At 39.5% G+C, this 14798-nt stretch overlaps 1 long non-coding RNA gene across 1 annotated transcript in view; it reads left to right on the top strand.

The window, feature by feature from the left end:
* The window catches only part of LOC118004412, a 287877-nt gene extending 273467 nt beyond the window's left edge, over window positions 1-14410 (top strand). Inside the window, exons 4-7 of the long non-coding RNA XR_004677576.1 lie at window positions 11633-11736; window positions 11822-11931; window positions 12106-12158; window positions 14277-14410. This is a non-coding gene — a long non-coding RNA (uncharacterized LOC118004412). The remainder of the gene's footprint in view (window positions 1-11632; window positions 11737-11821; window positions 11932-12105; window positions 12159-14276) is intronic.
* Window positions 14411-14798: the final 388 nt, after the last annotated feature.

Here is a 14798-nt window from a genome sequence, read left to right as displayed (position 1 = left end):
TGCAACGGGCTCCATGCTCAGCAGGGAATCTGCTTGAGATTCTCTCCCTCTGCCCCTCCCCCATTCATTTTTTCTCTCTCTCTCTGTGTCTCTCTCTCTCATAAATAAATAATCTTAAAAAAAGAAAAATTCTATGGAAAGCCAGAGGAGAGGCAGTGCTGAAACCTGCAAACCAGGCCCTGAGAGTCTCTTTCCTGAGATTTTTTTTTTTACCCTTGATAGGACAGATTCTTGCAAAGTTACAGAAAAGAGAATCTGCCTTTGCAGCGGTGTGGGGGTGACTAAGTGAGATGCTACAGTTAAAGTATCTGTCTGTACCACTCAATACCTATTAGCCATTAGAGTGATGATGGTCATGATGCAATGGTGGTCATGATGGTGACAATGAGCACGGTGCCTTACAAGGCACCCCCAGGTGTGGTATTCCGCTGCATTTGGGTTGCTCCCTGTGACAGAGATGGCAGGAGTCCATACCAGAAAGCCAAGTCTCCTGACTCCCACCCATCATTTCTCCCTTACTCTCTGCTGCCTCCCAGGGGAGTTTGTAAGGAGATGGGAGGAGAAGGAGGCATGGAATGAAAAATCAGAGTACAAACAGTGATCGGCAGAGGATGCACTGTGGTCCCATTCCTGCATTTCTCAAATGGGGTGAAAAGGCCTCTTTGTTGGAGAGAACAGAACCCAGAGAGGAATCCCTCCCTTTTCCCAAGAGGGTAAATATAGATGGGTCTCCTGGAGATTTATGTCTCTTCCAGGCCTACAAGCCAAAGCTGGTGCTCCATCCCCCTACAAATTTCCAGGAGCAAAATAATACTTTCGTCCCTTAAAAAGAAAAATTTACAAATAATAATCAGAAATTTTTTTTAAAAAATCCTAAATTCCTGTTTTTAAGTTAGTCCTGAAAAGCATTAATCTCTTTCACTTGATGTAGCTCACTGTCATTCTTCCATTTTAATATCTCAGGGGAAAAAAAAAAAACCAAACACCCAAATAACCAATAACAGTTTACAGCTTTGACGCAGAGCACTAAAGTTGTTTTTCTATGAATATAGATTATTACATTTTTTTTACAAAGCAAGTAAACAGATGCATAAAAATGCATTATTTCAGGAGCATAAGAAAACCTGCAATAAGTATGGTGGTTTTAATTTGTTTTTATGATTACTTGTAATTAATTAGCATCAAAAGTAAATTATCAACCTCTGAAATGGTACCATCAGATGTGAGCAGGGTACTCCATGAATGATTGGCTGGTTCATCTTTATACCAAGGTAGGAAAAAGAATGATTTTTTTCTTCTACTTCCTTTTTTTTTTTTTTTTTTTTTTGACTGTGCTTAAATGCAAGTGCTGAAAGCCAATGACAATGCAAAGGAGGAAATTTAAAAATGACTGAGAGGAAGGCCCAGTTGGTTCTGTGACTCACGTATCCAGGGGTGAAAACGATGGACATTAGCAGTCCCATCATCTTATGAGGTTAGGCTGGGGAAAGTTTCCTTTTAAAGAAAACAAAAACAAAAATAGTTCAGGTCTGCTAAATTGGAGAAGGTTCCCATACCTCCTCCCAACCTTCACTCTTCGGCCGTAAAACGGGAGACATTTTGACAGGTGTTGGTATTTTTTTAAGCAACTCTTGCTCTTTGTCACCATCTTTTTGCCCCCTCAAGATTAATGATGGAATTGTTTGCTGCAGCTTTGGTCAATTTAAACTAACCAATAAGTTCAAAGAAGCTATCCCCTTGACCTCTTTCCATTTCCTCTGAAATTTACTGCATGAGTTCACCCTGCTGTGAACTGTCCTTTGCTGAGGGAGTGCCAACAAGAAAGAAAAATGGGTATTTAGTAAGCAGACTGGTTTTTTTATCTGCGAGGAATATATGCAGGGATTTAGAAGACTCACCCACGTCTATTTTATTAACAAGAACGTACTTGAACTGAGAACTCAATCTCGCAATACAAATAGAATTCAACAACAGAAGGGAAGGGAGGAGAATAAATACGATTAAAAACCCACAGCCTTCTTCCCTGCTTAGTATCTCTCCTAAGAGTTAGGAGCTCTCACAATGGGATTATGGAGCTTCCAACAAAGTTAAATAAAATAAATAGATTCACTTCAAACAAGTTTCATTCCATAGCAAGCCCTCCAAAGACACACAATTTTTTTTTTTATTTTTGGTAAGCTACCTGAAATGAAACTACATGTCTCTATTTTTCTAAATAATCCACTGGGATGAATAAAAAGTGTTACATGTTCACAGGGAGTTGGGGATAGATTTACATGTATGTTTACTTCAATTTTGATGAAATAATATAAAGTAAATTCCTCCCCAGTCAAAACTTAGCCAAGGAAGTGATGACCTCAGACACATTCATGAGTATCTTGTCCTCTTCCTTCAGGGATTCTACTCCAGGTAACCATGATGCTACCAGTGAACTTGACTGGTTACTAAGGAACAATGTCAGAGTTAACAGTCCCTAAAGAGAAAATGCCAAATCAAACCAAGGATGTCTGTGTTGCAGTTATTATACTATAAGAGTCTTGACTAAATCACACTAAAGTATTAAATCATGGTCAAAGGTCAGGCTTCGTCGGTTTCATTCTCCTTATTACATTTGTAAAAAAAATGTAATAATCTATATTCATAGAAAAACAAATGTTTCAGTGACGTGTTCGTCACAAGCCTTGAATTGCTATAGTCACTCTCATCTGCGGGAAGTGAGTCCGGGAGAAGAAGAGAGCCCATAAAGCTCCTGTTACCAACAGTGAACACACATTCCCATTCCCCAAGGTTACTGCCTGCCAAATTTGTCTTTGGAAGGTTATACCACTCTTCCCCAAATACAGTGCTCCAAGGCACATACTGAGATGTTGGTTATATTTTTCACTGCGGAGAGGAAAGCGATAAGGCCATTCAAGGCAAACTCAAGGAGAAAAACAGTTCCTTGACTTCTTGAAGAAGTGGACCCATGTACTAATAGCCCTTACAGAAGTCACCAACATGGAAAAGCCTATATTTTGTTTCCTATCATCATTTCTAATTTGGAACATAGGTGCCTGGTTAGACCATATCTTGGTGTTCCATTATAAAGCTGTTCTTCTGTGTGTCCAAAGAGGCCAGTTAGTTTTTTGGCCACTGGATGGCCATCTTTTTTTAGTTATTGGTCTTTTGTTATTCCTTTTTGTGTGAATGTGTGTGGAATGGGGGAGGTGAACTTAGGTCCAGCTGAATGTCAGATCTCAGAGATGGTTCAAATTGCCAGCTATAAGAAGGTGCCTGATTAGTAGAACTACTTCAAAGCCTTCATGATGCCACAGTAATAGGGTACATTTGGATGAGGACCAAGACAGACAAACTATTTCAAAACTTGTTTTATAGTGAATAGGCTTAGAATAGACTTCCAGAAAGTCTAGCAGGGACACTCCTAGAGAAGATTATTAAAAAGACAAAATTTGTATTTATCACCCTGCATCCTTCTACTGGGCTGTTTTCCCCAGATGTTCTATGTCCTACTGAAGCCCCATCTGAGGTATAGGATCCAAGCTTTTTCCTCTCTGAGTGGTTCCCTCAGGTCTGTAACTTTGTAAATACCCTTTCTTGTAAAATCGTTTTATCCTGGCACTAGACCCTCTGGATTCAGCACCTAGATTTTCAGGCTACCTCAAGTTTTTATCAGATCAAGTTAATGCAGTAACAGGTGATCTTGTATTGTTGTATTTCCCTCCTGGTTAGCAGATGTGCATTCTAGCAGGAGTTCTCTAAATATATTTTGATTAAAAAGAGTGGTCCTCAGGGGTGTTGATTCCAATTCAATAAGGGAGATGTTTGGGGGTAGATGAAGTCTTTTGACTCCCTCTAAACCACACGGGGACAAGGCAATGACTATATACTCTGACTCTACAAAGACTTGCCCTAAAGGTTTATGCTCTATTAATAAAAGACACATGATTTCCCCGATAATTGCTTTTATCTACCACTTGATATTTGCAATAGAGGCATAGTCTCAAGAATTGCCTGGGGCAACTGTCTTGTTTAAAACTCATATTGCTTTAAATATGCACATTTTAAAAGCACACAGTCATACTTTACCCATTTCCTATTTGTGAAGTTTCCTGGGGACACTTTTTACCATAAATATTTTTGCAATACAAATATACAAGCTCCGTCTCTTATTTTAGAAGAAACGATTGGTACCCAAGACTTCCTTCCAAATTCCTTTTCATCAGCAGTTTATAGTCCTCTTTAAAAGCTCCCTTTTACTAAACTCCTTTCAGAGTTACAATTTTCCCTCTTAATATTATGATATATGAACATTTGAATACTTTTTTCCCCTGCTCTTCAAAATTCATGCTTCAATTGGCAACTTCTTGTACCTTTATACTTTCTTCTCTCTTTTCTCTTTTTCTTCCTTTGATGACTTTTTCTGAAACACACTGCTGAAAATCTTTCCCATTTCTCTAAACGGTGTTAAGCTGTAAATGGTACCAATTCCACAATTTGCTTGTCTCATTCTTTGCTCTAAGGAATATGACAGACAGAAAGGGGAGGCTGAGAAAGCTTAGAGTTTCACCAGGAGAAACCCAACAAATAACACTTTAAGAAGAGCGAATGATCGGGCGCCTGGGTGGCTCAGTTGGTTAAGCGACTGCCTTCGGCTCAGGTCATGATCCTGGAGTCCCGGGATCGAGTCCCGCATCGGGCTCCCTGCTCAGCGGGGAGTCTGCTTCTCCCTCTGACCCTCCCCCCTCTCATGTGCTCTCTCTCTCCTCTCATCCTCTCTCTCAAATGAATAAATAAAATCTTAAAAAAAAAAAAAAAGAAGAGCGAATGATCAATGTTAAAATATGTGGCGCTGAAAATAAATATTTTGAGGGTTATAAAGATTAATGTCCTTCAGTACTAGACACACAGAAGTTCAAAGAACACTTAGGTTCTTCCAACCCCAATACTTACCGTACTTATCGTTTTGATTGATTAAGGTCATTTTCCTTCACAAAATCCTAAAATATCTATAAAGCAAACAAACAACCTAACAAGGGAATGTCAACAGGCATAAAGGGATTCTAAAAGGTTTTATCTTTAAATTGTAACCTGAGCTGATGTTAGGGGAACTTCTAAGAGTTACAAATGTGGTTTCCTAGGAGTAGTATTAGCCAATTGCTGGAGGCATGCTGTTCGGTCTGTTTGCACAAGAGATCATAAAAATTGCACATGGCTCAGCATGGCATCTGCTGAAGGATAAGAAGGTTTTTTTCCTTCCATTATCCTAAAGAGATACCTCTGGCATTAAAACTCACATTAATCATTTACTCGTGGTTCAATTATTTTAGTTATTTCTGATTTAGATAAAGACCTTAATGATATGTTTCTATTGTACATGCCTAATTTTGTTTTTATTTGTTCTAAAGAGTAAGCTTTCAATTTATTTTTTTTATTCATTTCACCATTAATGAATGCTCTATCATCTAGGATTATTGGCACTACCCATCCAATTGTCCATGGTGGGAAACCTGGACTCATCCTTGCTTAAAACTTATTTACTAAATCTTATAATTTTTTTCATCAAACTTCTTCATTAAGCAACATCTGAATGTGAGTAATCCACTGGGTACTGTATATCATCTATAAATTTTGCCAGTTGACACCCTCCTGATTTAATAGTTCTGTCTTCAGGGCCTACAGTGTGATGCCATCAAAATCCCTCTCCTGCTGATCTAGCCACATCAGGTTCTGTGCTCACCAGTTGTAGAAGCCAATTCCCTTCACAGTCAGCAGGTTCTTTATCAACTTTTGCCTTCATGAGAAAATTGGTGAGTCATGACTGTCTAAACCTGTTCTGCTCAAGTGGTATTGGGTAACCAGCAGTCATAGAACCATTCAGTTTTAGATTTCAAAGATAATTGCATTTTGTTTTGATCCTGAGGACTGCATGGAAGAAACTCCATAACGAAGCTTTTTCTTGGATGAAGCAGGATAAAGAATTAAAGGAAAATATCCTAATTTGATCATATTCCTTATGAGCTTTAACACTATTTGTTCATAAGAGATCTGTGTTTTAAGAGACAAATTTCTTCTCAGAATTTTAAGGTGTCAGGGGCTTTTTTGTTGTGATGGTTGTGGTCTTTTTCTTGTTCTATGACTGGACAATGTACCTTTGGTAGCTGTAAGGGTGGGCTGATGACAGTGATTTTAGTTAATAACAGTAGGAAAGTGTCTAAGACACCTGGATTGCAAACTCTAAGTTTATGACTTTCAATCTTCATTTGACTCATTCAAAGGAGACGTCTGTCTGGTTGGTGCAAATACTGAGGAAAGAGCACGGGTTTTGTGTTCCAGATATATATAGATTAAAATTAAGATTCAGCCACTAACTCTGAATTAGCCTCACACAAAAAAGTGGATACTCAAACCTGTATTTCAGGGCTATACAGGGACAAGTGCACAATAAGAACTCAAGTGTAGACGTCATTATCATTATTATGATTTCTCCTTTTGCATAATTCTACCAATAAAAAGCCTGAGAATTCATCAGAAGTTTAATCTGGATTTGGAATCTCTTATACTCAGAAATCATAAGGCTCAAAAACGTGAGGTAGGGATTTACTGATGCATAATCATCATAAGACCTAAAAGGGAGAATTTAATTTTTATAGGCTACTTTTTTAAAGCTAGTCATTGGGTCCCATTATTTGATAATCACAGTTCAATACTGTTCAGTCGTAGCCCATCAGGTTTACTCTTTCACATATGTATTTCATGCTATGTGTCAGACACCATTTTGGTCATTGAGAAATGTTTAGGACCAACTTTACTTTCACTTCAAATGAAAATTTTCCTAGAGATTACTAGTTATTCTTATTTAATTATTATCTCTTCTCTGTTTACCACTCCCAAGGATGAAGAAGTGAAGATTACAAATGATAATTTCCCCACTAAATATGCACTCTCTTAGACTAACTGTTTAAAAAACTGGGATGGAGAAACTGGTAGATCAGGAGGATCAAACCAGAGAGAAGAGCTCTCTGAACATGTAATGGCTTCTGTGGTTCAAAACACTCAAGTCTGGCTACCTTCTGGGAGAAGGTTTTAGACAGATAATAAATTGAAATGTACCTCATCTAGGCAATCTGCAAGACTGACTTTCCCCTTTCCTTTGGTTGATAAAGCCTAGAAAAGTTATCAAGAGAACTTTCTCTCAAAGGAAGCAATACTTTTTAACAGATAGACATTCAGATGTCCAAGGGAATGGGCCTTGACCTAGCTGTTGGGGCACATAATATCTGCAGACTTGGGCACCACTTCTGTTCAAAGTTTGGCCCTGTGTGAGCAACTTCTCTGGCCTTATAGCTCTGCCATTTTGGAGAGCCTTGGAGACATGACGTAAGGCACAGGAAGAAGAAGAAAAGTTAACCTGCAGTTTTTAAAATCCTTCCCTAAGATGTATACCCCAACCTTGCACAGCTATTTATTTCTAATTAACTTGTTAATAAAGAGACGTTCGCTACCTTTTAACAAAATTTGACCCAACAATCAACTGATATCCTATCTAGACTTGACTCCCGCTTCTACCCCCCCAAAAAAGTCTGTCCAGAGCCTCCAGATATAACATTTTGCCTGGTGAACAGAAACACTTTAACCATAACTGCAGTTCTGTTGACTATTATCAGTGAAATGGAGCTCATCAAGAAAATGGTGAGCATCCATGAAAACTTTCTGCTGTATATTCACTCACGGATTCATCTAAAAGAAAATCTCAGAGCAGTGGTAGGTAAATGAAAGGCTCTAGAAATATACAGATGACTCAGGTCTCATTATCCTGGAAGTTAGACATGTCAGTGAGGATTCACATTATGGAGTTGCATGTCTAGTAGAACATTATCTAAGCTCAAAGGAATGAGAGATTTCTCTTGGAGGAACCAGGATGGCTTTGTAAGTATCACTTCCCACTGTGAGCCTAGACTGAGGAGTTGCCCCAGGAATCTGGAACTTGGAGCTTTATCCAGGGATGTGAAGTGTTTGCAGCACACAAAGACTCCTGCTTCACTACACACCCTTAGCCATGAGCCCTGGCAGGGAGTGCTGTCTGCTTGAAAGAAAGGACGACATGGAACCGGGCAACCCTAAGGTCTCTAAATTGGCTGTTCCCTCTAGGCAACTTTTGCTAATTCACATAAGGGTAAGCTGATGCCCTCTTGGAGGAGCAGTATGTTTTACAAAGAGGAATAATCCAAAAGGCTACCTTCTCCTTGGGGAGAAGCAAAATCAAAAGCCAGCAGACTCTTTACATGAATTTCCGTCTCAAAGAGAAAAAGACTCCAGATGCCAGGCACTGAAATTGAAACCAGATAGAAACACAAAGATTTGAAGTTGGGGGTAGAAAGCAGAAGGAATATATTTCCTGAATGGACCATTGACCTACAATGAGTATAATGGGTATAAGTGGCCTTGTTTGTGGGTGTGATGAGAAGGGGGGACAGGTGTCAAAGAGGGGGTGAATTTGAGCTGTATGACGGAAGAAGAAAATGAGGAACAGGAATTCCAGGCATAGGGACCAACCCTGCAAAAACTCCAAAGGGTGGAAGGCCATGGAGTGGTAAGACCACATCAAGACTTCTGGAGCAGCTGTGACATAGAGTGCATGGGTGATGAGGGTCAGGAGCTCAGGAGCAAACATGGAAAGGGAAAGGAAGGCCAGCTCTCAAAGACAATGCACACACAATCACCAGGACAACAATTTCCTCTTCGAGGGAACTATTTGCGCACTTGAGTGCTTCCTTTTATTAAATAATTGGATCTGTACACCACATTAGCTTCCCTTTTTGCTTTGGTTGTCACAAAGCTCTGGGCTCTGTTGTAGACCAACCACGGCTTGGTGCACCACATCTTATTAGTGGGATCTTGTGCTGTTACCCTTGACCTAATGTGATTGCAAGGCACCCATTGTCCTGTGTATTGAGCCACCATAAATCCCTTTAAAAAAATCATCAAAATATGAGTGCTTCATAGAAATAATATATAATAATGTCTTCTATTTAACGAACAATCGGTAAGTGTTTCCTGAACACCTCTGATAGTTGGTTCTATCATTTGGAGAGTGAGAAGCACAAGATTAATTTCATATTCGATTATTAGTTTGTAATCTCTTTGAGAATATAAGTCATGTGCAGATAACATAAAAAGGAGTAGTACAAGCATATGCAGGATTAATATTTTATCTGTTTTCACTGCTACAGGGGTCCTTGCAATAAAAACATTGCAATACTTCTTCTTTGGGTGATTTAAGAACTCCACTGAGATTTCCACTTGCTACTCAGACCCCTTGAAATCTCCCCTAAGGCCCCCCAACCCCTGGCACCACAATCTAGCAGCCGAGGAGCTAGTGCTGGGCACAGCAGGGACCTCTGCCCAGGGACTGGGGCAACTTGGCTCTGCTGGGATGGGGCCCGCACCCTGGCTTATATTAAATATTTTGAACATCACCCCTGAGTTGGTATTAGGTGCTAAATAATCTGTCTTAATGAGATCATTGCTATAAATAATAATAGTTATATTAGCCAGTCACTTACTGTGTTCCAATTTAACAATTATAATTACCCATTCAGGGAGTCCTTTTTAATCCCATTTTACAAACGAGGCAACGGGTGCAGGGAGTATAAGTAACTCGAGCCACGGAGAAAGCCTCGTTAGCAGAGAAGTCAATTCTCCAACCCTGGTCAGTCAGATTCCGCATTTGGAAAAGGCTTTGTCATCCTGCATGGGATGGCCAGTGGGAGAAGCAGCAGGAAAAAGTGAAGGGGGAGGGCATTCCTGGTTGGAAGGAAGGGGGGCATCAAGGCATGTTAGGCAGGCAGATGAATCTTCACATGTTGTTCTGGATTCTTTCATTTTCAGTTAAACACCCTGTAAGTTGCATCCACTTCTTTCTTTCTTTTTTTTAGGTCACTAATATACTTCATAGTAAGTTCAGCTACCACAGAGTAAATTGGGCCTTCTTGGCCCCAAAGGGCACCATCTGGTTTATAAAACAACAGTGTATGCCCTCTGGATAGTTTTCCCTTAGGAAATTCCTCCTTATCTGCTGTCTGGTTACGAACTTAGGGATAATTTTCAGACTTTCTATTCTAATCATTTTGTACTGTGGTTGTTCGGTTTATTTTGCTTAATTTATGAAGGAAGAAAATACCTCTTGTAAAATATACACAGGTTTAGTCTAGCAGTAAAAAAACTTCCTCAGATTTCCAGGGCAGGAATAAGTCAATCCTCCACAGTTAAGGAAAGATTTGAGCAATTCAGAGAATAATTGAGAAAGGATTAATTGGAGACCCATTGTGGAAGTGAAGAGGTTTGAAACAGAAGGAAGAATCAAAGGGAAAGGAGATGCTCTTTTTGGTGATTGTTTCCTACTCTTATTTTTTCTTCTCTGGTAGTTTAAGCTTTAGGCATAATGGTAAGGCTGGGAAAACTTTGGGGGCAAGTAGGGGAGGGGGGGTCAGGGGTCTACAATTTCAAAATAAGGATTCATCCTATTGAAGGGCAGAGATGAAAAAGGTCTTCACCAGTGGCATTCAGTCCTGTGGTTTCATAAGGGTCCCTGGTGATTCTAAACACACTCCCCCACCCCATTTCCAACATCCGGGGAAATGGCCGGTCTGCGCCTTCTGGAAATGTTACTGTCCTCTATTCACTCACTACCTTTGGTGGCCACAGTTTGTTCTTTCTCACTCTGATGTGAAAAATCCCAAAACTCTCCCGTCCTCCATCTCTCATTGCCACCCACCAGGCCTTATGTCAGTCCAGAGTCCCAAACAACATCATTAGAGGGGAGGAAAAAAATCCTGTACAGATTGGCTGGCTCCCTGGCCTGGGCTGGTTCAGGCAGCTCTTGGCTTAGATACCCTGCTTTCCAAACCCAATCTGTTTTCAAGATTCCTGGGCAATTTCAGGTCCAAGAGGGGGGTTTGGTCTTAAGTTCACCAAACTCCGTCTCTTCTCTGTTATACTCCTCTCAGGCGTAATGAGACCCATTTGCCCAGACTCAGTTTTCAGGCTTATGTGACTAAGCCATGTTCTTGGCGCTGGAAGGATTTCCTGCCCTCTCCTGGCTCAGTGTTGTTTTCTTTCTTTCATAACTTTGCTCTGCCAATGGGCCAAGCATGACTCCATTCGATTCTACCCTGGAGGATTTTGGAAGTGGAAAACTACAGAAGATGCTGAGTGGCCACATTTAAAAAGGACAGTGCTCTTAATAGGACATAAAGACAGAAGCTCAGAATGTGGGCCAAAACCTTACCTTTGCAGGTCCCACCAGAGCACCCAATTCTGTGTAGTGTGGATCCTGCTGCTGGCAAAGTGCCAGAAAGTGTGGCAGAGGGGGTGGGGGGGGCAGGAATGCAGAAAGGTTTCTGAAGCACTCTGAAACAGATTGATTATCTATATGAGAAGTGTTGCTTCACTGTGTGTGTGTATGTGTGTGTGTGTGTGTGTGTTTATCCTAAGTGAAGAACTACCTTACAGCTTACTCTCTAGTTCTAAGAGTAATAGACAATTCACTTCTTTTTCAGTGTTTTTGAATATGTTTTTAATATGTCCTTGGGTTATCCTTGGAACATCATTTCCTTGTTCTTCTGTGACACAGAGATGCCCTCAGAGGAGGTAGGAGCCCCATTTGTCCCCACTCCGAACGGCCCTGAGATGCCATTTTTGGCCTCTCTCTGATCAGCAGTTCTAACAGTTCTCAAGGTAAGGGGAGCTCCATTTTTAATCTTGGAAAACTTGTTTTCCTTGCAAGTCAACTTCTTTTTTACACCCCTCTCATTATTTTCAGGACAATGGCTGTGTTCAGAATGATTAAGGTTTCCAGAAGTCAGACCTTCAGACAAGTGGAGATTCCCAGAATTCTGGATTCCAAAAATGATGTTATGGCAATGTTCTAAAGTAAGAGAGTTACTAAAATAGTAAATATAATTTATAAATACACCTTGTTGGTTATTAGGCCAATTATTTTTCATTATTATTAATTGCTTATAATTACTATCAATTACTTAAATTAGTTCATTTGATCTTCACACAGTCCTTTGAGATACATATTCTTTCATCTCCATATAATAGATGAAGTAGCTGAAGCTCAAGAGGATCAAAACATGTTTTAAGTCATGGAGCTGGTAAGTAATGATGCTTTGATTTAAGCCCAGGTCAGCTGGACCCCAACTACCCTCATCTTAACCACTTGCATAGAAGCCTAAATTTCAAATATGACTTATTTTCAAAATATATCATAAATAAAATATGTAAAATCATATAAAATACATATTTTATATTTTTATGAAATTTTAATGTTTTTGAAAAAATTAAAGATTAATTACAGGCAAAAAAAGCACTTACCTTTTTTTTAAAAAAGTTTTATTTATTTATTTGAGATAGAGAGCTAGCGAAAGAGAGCACAAGCAGGGGGGAGGGGCAGAGGGAGAAGGGAGAAGCAGGCTCCCTGCTGAGCAGGGAGCTGGACTCAGGGCTCTTCAGGCTCCACCCCAGGACCCTGGGATCTTGACCGGGATCTTGACCGGAGGAGAAGGCAGACACTTAACCGACTCAGCCACCCAGGTGCCCCACTTAGCTTAGCTTTTTATCAGCTACTCAGTGGTGACTTAAAGATCAGTTAGAAACCATTGGTTTAAGTGGACATATCAGAACTCTAGTCCAGGGAATGCATAATAGTTTCAGTTCCCCTACTTTGACCCGTGGAGTCAGTCTGGTTTGGAGTGCTGGGTTGAGAGAGACTCTGGGCCGTTGCTGGGTTAGCAGAAGAAAAACACACTTTAGAACTATCTGCTGTGATCTCATTCGGATAATGATTTGAACAGTCTATTTTAAAAAATCATGAGACATCAGGGAAATTTGAACACTGAATATTTGATGATATTAAGGAATTGTTAATGTTTTAGATATGGTAATAGTGTTGTGGTGATGTGTTTGTGCTTGTTTCTTTCAGAAACACATTCTAAAATATTTACAGATGAAATGCTATGATGTTGTAGATTTGCTTCAAAGTGATTAGGGTGTGGGGGAGGGTTGGGAAATGATGCTAGAAAAGGAAACAGGTGGAGGTATAGAGAAAACCAGATTGGCCCTGAGTTGATAACTGTTGAGGAATCATTAACATAGTCTTTCTTGCATATGCTTCAATTTTTCCATAATACAAAATTTGTTTTTGGAAAGGTTAAATCAAAAATGTTTTTGAAGGAAGGTAAAAGACATATCTACCATGGACATGATGAGTGAGGTAAAGTTGGAAAGCTGGTGGAGAGGGCGAGGAGGTGCCCTCCTGTGGACTAAGAGCTAGCTCTATGCTAGTCTCATAGAATTCTATAAATGAGAAAACAAGCTCAAAGCAGGAAGTGACTTGCTCAAAATACACTGCTAGAGAATAGAAGGGTTCAGCTTAGTGTCCAGGGACCTTCCCCCAGCAGCCTCTCCACCACACCCAGCCACACTCCGTTGGTACCATATTTCAGAGTCAGAGAATAAAAAATATTGAAGTACTCTTTATGTTCTTCTGGATCCAAAGTATCCAAAAGAATTGTGTGAACAATTCAATGTCAACTAACCAGAAAGGGCTTTTTAAAAAATAGTTTAATTGTATTTTAATTGAGGTTTCGTAAACTGTAGTTTAATTTTGAGCTGACTATAGATTAGCATACAGTTGTAAGAAATGATAGAGAGATCCTGTGTACCTTTTACTCAGTTTCCCTCAATGGTAACACCTCGCATAACAGTAATAGAATACCACAACCAGGAAATGGGCATTGATACAATCCACCAGTCTTATTTGGATGTCCCTGGTCTTCCGTGCACTAATGTGTGTGTGTATGTGTGTGTTTCTTTCCATGCCTTCTATCACATGTGTAGACTACTGTAATCACCACCATAGCCAAGACATATAAGTGTTCCATCACCACTGAGATCCTTACAAAGGGGTGTTTTAATAGATTACTACCACTGAGCATAAAATGTATAACTAAAAAAAAAAAAATTACTGCCAACCCATAAATCCTTTATTTTCTACCTGGATAGGGACTTGAGCAAGGAAGAGAATCAGGCTAACTAAAAATGGAATCTGAATAAAAGAAACTCAAGTAAATTAGTGCAGGTACATAAATGGCAAAGGAGCCCATTTTTAAAAGTCAAGAATATTTTTAAGAGACTATTTTATAAAGCTGTATATAATAATAAAACCCAACTTTCACACATTCAGATAACCAGATTTTTTTCTTCTCTTTTAGTAAATGACTTAACTTCTCTCAGATGGAGTTTTTCATCTGTAAAATGTGGATAATTATACCTATTTATGGAGCAACTTGTGAAGATGGAATAAAATAATATATAAAAAAGCACTCAAGAAATGGTAAAGTACTACTGCTACTAAAAGTCTTGTGATGATTTCCATGAAGAGAACACAAATGATAATTAGGCTGACATCAAGAATTTATTTTGGAAGAGAATCTTCCAGGATATACCATGCAGCCAGTCCTAGTTTATCCAATCTACTACACATCCTGTTCCTATAGGCCCATAAAACTGTCACGATGCTCTTTATGCTAATTCAGAGAAGCTGAACAATTCTGAAACATCTTGTGTCTCATCCAGGGAAGAGCCCACTGGGGGTTTTCAAATTTGGGGAGATAGACAAGATCTTAATCCAATTGGTAAATGACTGTGTTGACACCCAGAAATATAAAGTGACTTTTGAACGTGTTGTTGATATTTTACTCTAGTCTAACGTTGTGACGTAATCTCTCAGACAT

This window comes from Mirounga leonina, unplaced genomic scaffold, assembly GCF_011800145.1.
Source record: "Mirounga leonina isolate KUSES-001 unplaced genomic scaffold, KU_Mleo_1.0 Mir_93, whole genome shotgun sequence".
Lineage (NCBI taxonomy): Eukaryota > Metazoa > Chordata > Mammalia > Carnivora > Phocidae > Mirounga > Mirounga leonina.
Note: the sequence above shows the minus strand (reverse complement) of the source record. Positions and strands in the feature narration are given on the sequence as shown.